The sequence below is a fragment of the Thermobia domestica genome, chromosome 7 (assembly GCF_964235325.1).
Source record: "Thermobia domestica chromosome 7, izTheDome1.hap1.1, whole genome shotgun sequence".
NCBI classification, from domain to species: domain Eukaryota; kingdom Metazoa; phylum Arthropoda; class Insecta; order Zygentoma; family Lepismatidae; genus Thermobia; species Thermobia domestica.
Window position 1 is genome coordinate 108,118,354 of NC_137460.1, and position 8,575 is coordinate 108,126,928.

Sequence of the window (8,575 nt, forward strand, 5' to 3'; positions counted from 1 at the left end):
AAAAATAACAAAGTTTAAATATAATTAATAATTTACTGTAAAATAGTATGTAAAAATACTATTTTACCATACCAATCGAAAAATAGTATGGTATCTCTTCCTTACAAAGATCGGAAAATAGTATGGTATACTTTTTCTTTTCACAGCAGATTACACAATTTAATGCGATTTATATTTGACAGTTTGAAAACAAATGTTTTAACAAGGTACTATAAATACTACCATACAGCAATGGTACTAATCTGATTTGTAAGTAGGCCTGCATTACCTTTTTTGTATGCTGTAACTAATGTTTAAAAAAGAAACATATTTATATCAGATGGAAAATTTGGTGAAAACAACGTTATTCGGTTTTTCAGTTTGGTAATTCCAATTAACAGGTAATTTTCAATTATTTTTACGTCACCATCCCGCTTAGGAGTACTAATGGGGACTAAAATTTGGATTTAAATGACATCGGAAGTGTCATTGTTCATATCAGCCATCCCGAAAACTATGGATTCGACATTAATATTGGTCATCTTCGATCATTTTTACATATCTTCCCTTCTCTTCAAAGCGCACCTTCAAAGTGAAGCTATAAAATTCATTCCAGGCCCGAAACTCATCTATGTTGAAAATTTGATCGTGATCGGTCGGGTGGTTCAAGAGTTAACTTACAAATGTAGTTACTTTCATGATATATATATGGATAGATAGATAGATAGATTTTCCATTATTTTGGAAAGTTGTGAACTATAGCCTATATAAATTGAATCATACAGTAGGGATTCCAAGATGCACTAGACACCAGCATGACTGGTGAGGAACTCTGTGGGTATTGCAATACAATAAAACTCCGGTTTTTGTGGCTATCGCAGCATTGCATTTACGACACACGCTTTTCTGGAGCTAGTTGTTAGTGATAGTAACCACCGCTTTAAAATTCCTTCGCGTTCCCACTCGTATTGCTATTTTTGGGAATATTTAAAACTTTTGATTCGAATCGTTACCCACTCTTTTCTTCTAAGAGGTTTCGCATTTGAAACAGAAGAAACTCTTTTTCGTGAAATAATATTTTCTGCGACGGAACGATCCACGATTTGCAGACCAAAATATATTAAAAACCGAAAGATATTATAATTGGTCAGATATTAATGTCGTACTATTTTTTTTATTTTTTTTTAATTTTTGGATTTGAATATTTCTGAAGAAATCGAATTTATTCGCATTCTCGCATTTTTTTAGGACAAGAAGATTTTGTAAAGTGGTAAACTGAAGTCCAAAGTCCAAAGAAAATGCTCGAAAAATTGTTCACAAACGTGATGTCCCTGCTCCTTCACGTGTGCAGCCACTTCTAATCTGCGGTCGACGAGGAACAGAACTTTGCGTCGTTGACACTGGTGAACTTCAAATGCACGAAGCATCCTGGATCTCGGAAGAAGAGGTCGATGTTATTTCTTTATATCCTGTTTTAACTGCATCTTCCGCAGTACTTTCTCCTTGCCAATCAGCAGTGACCTAAAATGATGGGTGCGATTCCCTTAGGGAAACTACAGTAGTTTTGAAGAATTGGGATTGGTTAACTAAACAACCTTATGGGGTTAAAATATTATTACGGGTCTACCATTTTTTAATAGTTTGATTTGTTGGCGAAAAACGCTACAAATATATTCACAATAATATAAGCATTTTGTAGTAAAAAGTTCTACCATTAAAAATAGTTTTTTCTTGTAATAACCCCCAAAATAATCAAAATTAGTGAAAAAACAAAAATCAAAAAGTGTTATGTAACAAAGTTGAAGAGGTTCGGCCTTGCGTTACGAAGTGTGACAAGGAGGAGAAGGGGGTAAAAATTGATCAAAAGTAGCGTTACGAAATATGTGGAGAGTCCCTAAAACAGTACTTAAATGAGATATAGCTTTTAGTTTTTTTTTTTTTTTTTTTTTTTTTTTTTTTTTTTTTTTTTAGTGACGAATAATAAATAAATATTTTTGTTAGGAAATTTTAAAGAAATTAAGTGAAATTTCAAAGAAAATCAGTCTTATGAAGGGCTTAAACTAAAATAGTTATGCAGAAAGGTATAACATTTGGCGGGGACAGCAGTTATTCGTTAAACATAATAAAAACTACCTGGTATATAATTTATGGAGAAAAAACGAATAATAATAATAATAATAAGCTAAAACCCAGCTTTTTAGTTTTCCGGAAGGAAACTAAAACTTTCCGTTTTTTCCAGGACAAGAGCACTAGCTGCAACACAATTTCTTTGGCTTTGTACATTGTAGCTGCCCCCCCCCTGAAAAAACGACGGGCCCCTCCTACATAAAACTTCTGGCTACACCCCTGTGATGAAGTTCCTGATAAAATTCTAAAGCAATGCTCTTATGAAATTGCTGATATCTTGTGCTTCATAGTAAATAAGCCCGCGCTAAGTGAACTTTGTGGTGGACAAACACCGTGTGCGTGGGTCTTCTCGGGGTTCTCCCGTTTCCTCCCACTTTCTTCATTCATTTCTCATAATCACCGTCTCCTTTAGCCTAACCGGCATAACCGTGGGACGTAAAACTCAGAGATTTCATTTTCATTTTTTCATAGTAAATAACTCATTAAGTAGTGGTGTTTTTCCTTAGGCATTGAAGTTAGCAGTTGTTTAACCCTTATATATAAGTGGCAAGAAAGATCTTACATCGAACTATAGACCAATATCATATCTGTCTACCTTCTCTAAACTTTTTGAAAAACATGTATATAAGACTAGTTATCTTTCTAGATAATTTTAACTTACTATATCCTGCTCAAAATGGCTTTAGATCAAATAAGTCTACTGAAACTGCTCTTCACTCCTTTCTCTATTCCGCTTTAAATTCAATAAACGCTAAGAAATATACAACCGGCATATTTCTTGATCTTACAAAGCTTTTGATACAATTGATCATCAAATTTTACTTTAAAAATTGCAAGATTATGGTATTAGGGGAAATGCTTATGAGTGGTTTAAATCGCATATATCCAACAGAACGCAAACTTGAAATTAACTGTCAGACTCGAGACACTCAGGGAGTAACCAAATGTTGTTCAGATACCAAAGAGTTAAAATTTGGAGTTCCTCAAGGTTCCATCTTAGGCCCTATTCTATTTTTAATATATATAAATGACTTGTCACAATGTTCAGACTCTGCTAAAATTGTTCTGTATGCTGACGATACAAATATATTAGTAACTGGAGAAACTTACGTTATGTTGCAATATGTTCTTCTTTATCCTTCCCTATTTTTCCTTCCTCCCATTTAAAAGTTTCAGAAAATAAATATATATATTAATACTAAAGAAGTTTCTTATCAACCCTTAACCTTGGTGTCCTCCTCTCTCTCTTTCCTTTAGCTAATCGAGAAAGCGAGGTTGCATATAAAATTGCTCGTCTTTTAATTTACTTAACCTCATCTAGGTTAAAGCTACTCGAGAAAATTCACCCTTTCCGGGAACGATTTTTTAAAATTCAGAAAACATAGTCTTTCTTTTATAATTAACACTTTATTGGATAAATTATTAAGAAAGTTTAATTGGTTCAATAGTAATAAGTTGTCTATTTCTTCTCTAAATGCTCCCACTCAGAAACGTTCCTATCTAAATTCTTAATGTAAACTGCTCTAGAATATATATATATAGTGATTTCTAGTTAGGGATTGGCCTTTGGAGTAATTTGCCTCGCGTTCTCTTACAAGCTGACAAATCTTAGTGACTTAATGGGAGCTATCTCTATCCATATTGCAGATATGCGTTTTTTTTTTTTTTTTTTTTGTTTTTTTTTTGTAACAGCTAGAGCAATTACCTCGACTGAGTTCGTTGATGGATGTAATGTAACATCGTAATGAGTAACTGCTACTTTAACGGTGGCTATCTATAGCCCATAGTCATACATGTAAATTAATTTTTAATTGCCTTTTTGCAGCACATAGCTAATTACCTCGACCGAGTTTGTTAAAGGAGCCAACCTGTCAACATTGGGTAATGAGACTTTAACGGCGAGAGTCTATAGTGCATGGTCTATACCACAGAGATGGCAAATAAGCAACACAATTTTACTCGCCCAAGAAAAAAGCTACTAGCTCACATCCCACAATAGAAATCATTTACTTACCCTCGGTATGTTAATAGTGATATTAAAAACTCGTCCGCACCGGTGAACCACTCGCCTCTGGTGAATGGTTATTTGCATCCCTGCTATACCAAATATGTAACAAAATGTTTAAACGTATTTTTCGCAATAGATAGAGCGTTTATCTCGGTCAAGTTTGTCAATCAGTTAACAACTTAACGGATAACTCTATTTTAACGTGGCTACCTATAGTCCATATTCCATGCAGGTAAGAATATACATATTTTTTTAATTTCTGTACTAGACAAACTGATTATCTCGGCTAATTGTTAATGGAATCAATCTGTTAGTATTAACGGATAACGGGGGCTATCTATAGCCCATATCCGATGCATGTAAGCGAATATCTGATTTGGTTAGACTCTAATTTAGTGTCACTTTTAGCAGCAAGGTTATGAGACGTAGACCTAGACCCACCCTCCACGCCGTGCAGTTCACTAATGGAACAGGAAAGAACGTAGAAACTCCACTCACAATCTGCAAAAACCACAACGTATTGTTAAATACAGTATATTATCGAGATCTCATTTGTGTACCAATACCCTGTTGTAAGTATGCTTAACTTTAATTTGGTTGCGAAAATAATTTGTGATAACTGTAATTGTGCTTGAGTTTGATTTCGATGCAATTTTTCCATGTAATTGTGCGTTTGTACGCGAAATTTTCTGTCTGACATTTGAAACTAATTATTTTTATTTGTGTCTATATTTTTCTTTAGTGTCCTAATAAGCGAAAAAAACCTGTAATTTGTAAAATGGTCCTGCCTATCCGGATATCTTCGTGATTCGCCTTTTATAAAGTTCTTATTTGTCACCGGAATTTTCCCTGAGGATCTGTCATATAAGTTGGTTTGGCCTTCACCCGGGAAATCCTTATAACATTCAAATTCTCTATAACGTAAATGGTTATCAGCTTACCTTGTTCTTTAGTTTCCTTCATGTGCACCGTAATTTTATTTTTCTCACTGCACGACTACGCACAGAAAAGTTTTCAAATATTACAGTGGGAGTCTTTTGCCTTACACGCATTTCTTGAAAAATTCTGATTTCCATTTGCATAAGTGAAATTTTACAATCATAGGCCTATTTTTGACTATGCCAAGTCTAGTGTAATATATAGTTTTCTTCCGAAAGTTTAATCTCGAGGTGCTTTGCACAAACTTCCTTACTATATTCTCATGATCTTCCCTAAGTTTCATTGTTCTTCCTTTGGAAGTTTGTAAAGGGTTTGCGGTCCTGTGTTAATTTCTACTCCACCTATTAAGGATACACTATCACTACTCAGAAAATGAAATTTTGAGTATTAGAACACCTTACACGTAACCCAGAGTTGAAGAATCCAACACTAATTCTCCAATATTCAAATGCAACTCCCATGATTTCATGCTTCACCGATTCCTGAAACACCTGCAATACATGTCTTACTCCGACGACCAACATTCATGAAGAAAGAAAGAAAAATGTAAAAATATTTGTATGTAATTAGTGAAGAAACAGCTCTAGAATACCCTAGGGACTAGTTAAAATTCAGCCATTTAAATGTGAAGACACAGTAAAGTACATATACGGGGTATACTCGCTTTCTCATATACATAGTTTGTATTCTGTTTAAATGCATGCTGATAAGCGTATATCATGCCACAGGAAAATCCACCTTATAAGCAAACGTGCACGTGAGTTTTGACGTCTTAATGTTGTTTACCAGTCTGCTTCTTTTATGAGTGTTCATTATCAACGATTTAGTAGTTTGTGCCTGATTTAGCGTACTACAGGTTGGATGACTGGACTGGCAAAGTCCAGAACTCTACTAAATAAAGGGATTCCGTACAAGTATGTATGTATTATTTTTTAAAGAAAATGGTTAAACACGTGATATTAATTTTTATAATTATAATAATGCATACCATTGTTGAGTTACTACCGTAACGAACTCATGCAAGGTTTTTGGCTTATATATGGATAAAGTAATAATAAAATAATAGTAGATCTACGTAATTATATTAGCGGAGTTCCTGTCTATGAACAATAGTGTTCACACAGTACACTGGATGAGAACTAGAAACGATAAATATAAATTACTTTGGTGTCAAAGATTATATACGTTACCCTCTTTCTTCCAATATGCAATCCACTATTCCAAGCATACACAGAAAAGATAGGCAATGAGGAAGGTGGAAGTGCAAATTTCGTAAGCATTATAGAATTCTAACCATGTGATTAGTTTTATTTGAATTTTGGCGTGATCCTTATGCATATACATACAGATGTTATACCAGAAGCACTCAATAAACCGAGACAGGAAAAGGCACCATAAAAGTTTGCTAGAAGCCTGCAACTCTCCAGTCACATCCCTGTGTGCTACCATTACCAAATTTGACAGCTGAAGTTACTGAAATGAACAGGTCCTATGCCAAACATTTTAAGGTTTCTAATTACGTACTTCACAACTGGCTTGTGTGCAATTGAGCGTTTAGTAACTGTTTTGTTGACCTTGCCTCTTGCTTTCAGAAGACACTTCTAAAAATGGGTTTCTGCTTGATGCTGTAATTTAAGTGGACTTACAATACAAAATCAGCAAGTCATCTTCAATGTTGTAGATCTGTACAATTTTGTGGTAGCCAAGGAAATAAACAAAATTTAGCACAATCAAAAGGTAAGGAAAAAACTAAGACTTAAAAAAGTTTAATTGATGTTACATGTTTCTTTGCTCAACAATTTCCATTCCATGTCCACGACAATATAGATCCATTTTTTAATAACAAGAATCCTTTGAATCACATTGACACTTTGAATCTTTTAAAAAGATGGGAACCTGTGAACATTTTGAAACGGAATCTGTATTTAAAGGAACATCCAGTGTTATACAAAATAATCTAATCAATGTAGGCCTAATTAGTGATGATGTGGGTATTTTTAAAGATATTCAAAAATCAGAGTTCGTTTCAATGATGTTAGAAATAGATCGCAGTTATCAAACTGTCTTCAGAGAATACGCATAAGGAAGAGGATTGAATCAAAAAGCCGTTCAGCGATTTTACTGCAGTAAATGTCAACCCAACATCTGATAGGGTGCTTCTTCATGTAGAAATAATCGTTAATAAGTATAAACTAGAAGATAAGTTCCCTGCATACTCTTGTGATGAGACGGCAGTTGCTTGGGCATTTAACAGATTTATAGAACAAGGTCTTGAGTGAGCGTTATTTTCGCTATGCTACGCTTACGTTCTAAATTTAGTGTTGTCTCAGGGAATGAATGATACCAAGAGTGTAATATGCTTTTTCGATCGGTATGTCTACCTTTTTCTCGCATTCTAGGAAGAGTGTTTGCAATTCAAGAACATTAAAAAAATAATCTTTTCCTTTTCATCAATTAAATGGTGTTTTACACTACGTTTATTTAACACAGTTGAACAGTGCAGAAAGTAATATTTATGAAAGTAATTTAATTTTATCAAGACAATTTAATTTTACAGTATTTATTTCAAACAAATTCACAGTAATATGTACTTCCAGTGCCGCAATTATTTCTTTGCAACATTTCAAACAGTATTCAATAACACAAGTGTAATTAACATACAAGATGAAATTACTCTATTGAGTTCAAACTTGACCATCCTTACCTCCAATACAGAATCCTTAGTCACATTCAGCTTTATATGTATCATAATCATTAGCATACCTGCCTTTCACTCTCATTCTGTCAGTTTATATTGCTAATGGGATTATTCAAATACCATTTAAACTGAAATGGAAGATTCTTATATAAGTCTTAGAATCTGTTGAAGATTAAACTTATTCACACATTCGGACACTTACTACAAACTATAACTATTAAAGAATACTTTTCAACTTAAGCAAAAGAATCATCTTCCTTCACTCTGTGACGCTTCTCACGGGCATAAAATACGAAGTAAGATTTCTCTCTTCACTTATATCAAGAAGTGATATATATTTTATTTGGCCATTAGGACATTGATTTCAGTGTCCATTTATGAAGAATGGACTACTCGTTTATCGTTGCATCAGTATCTCACGATTTTTATAACCTTCGATTTTCCTTATTTGTATTTATAATATTATTCTACTCTTTTTTATACTTGTCTGTTTCTGTATACATTTTTAAAAATTAAAATTTACCATACGATATATATTTTTAAAACCTGCAATGTAGCACAGTAGACATATTAATGGAAATATAGTTACGTGGTGAGAAATTTTCCTTGTTAACTAATATCAGAACTGGTAATGAAAGAGTTGCGTGGCATATAAATCGATACAATTAAAAGTATAGACAGATGTACTTGGCGAAACTAAATAGTTTTTCTTTAAAAAAAATAAGCCATCTGTTTCTTTTAACAAGACTACAATTTTATTATATCTAATATTAGACTTCACTGAATTCAAAAACTATTTTAGGTACCAAGGTTTTTTAAAAAAA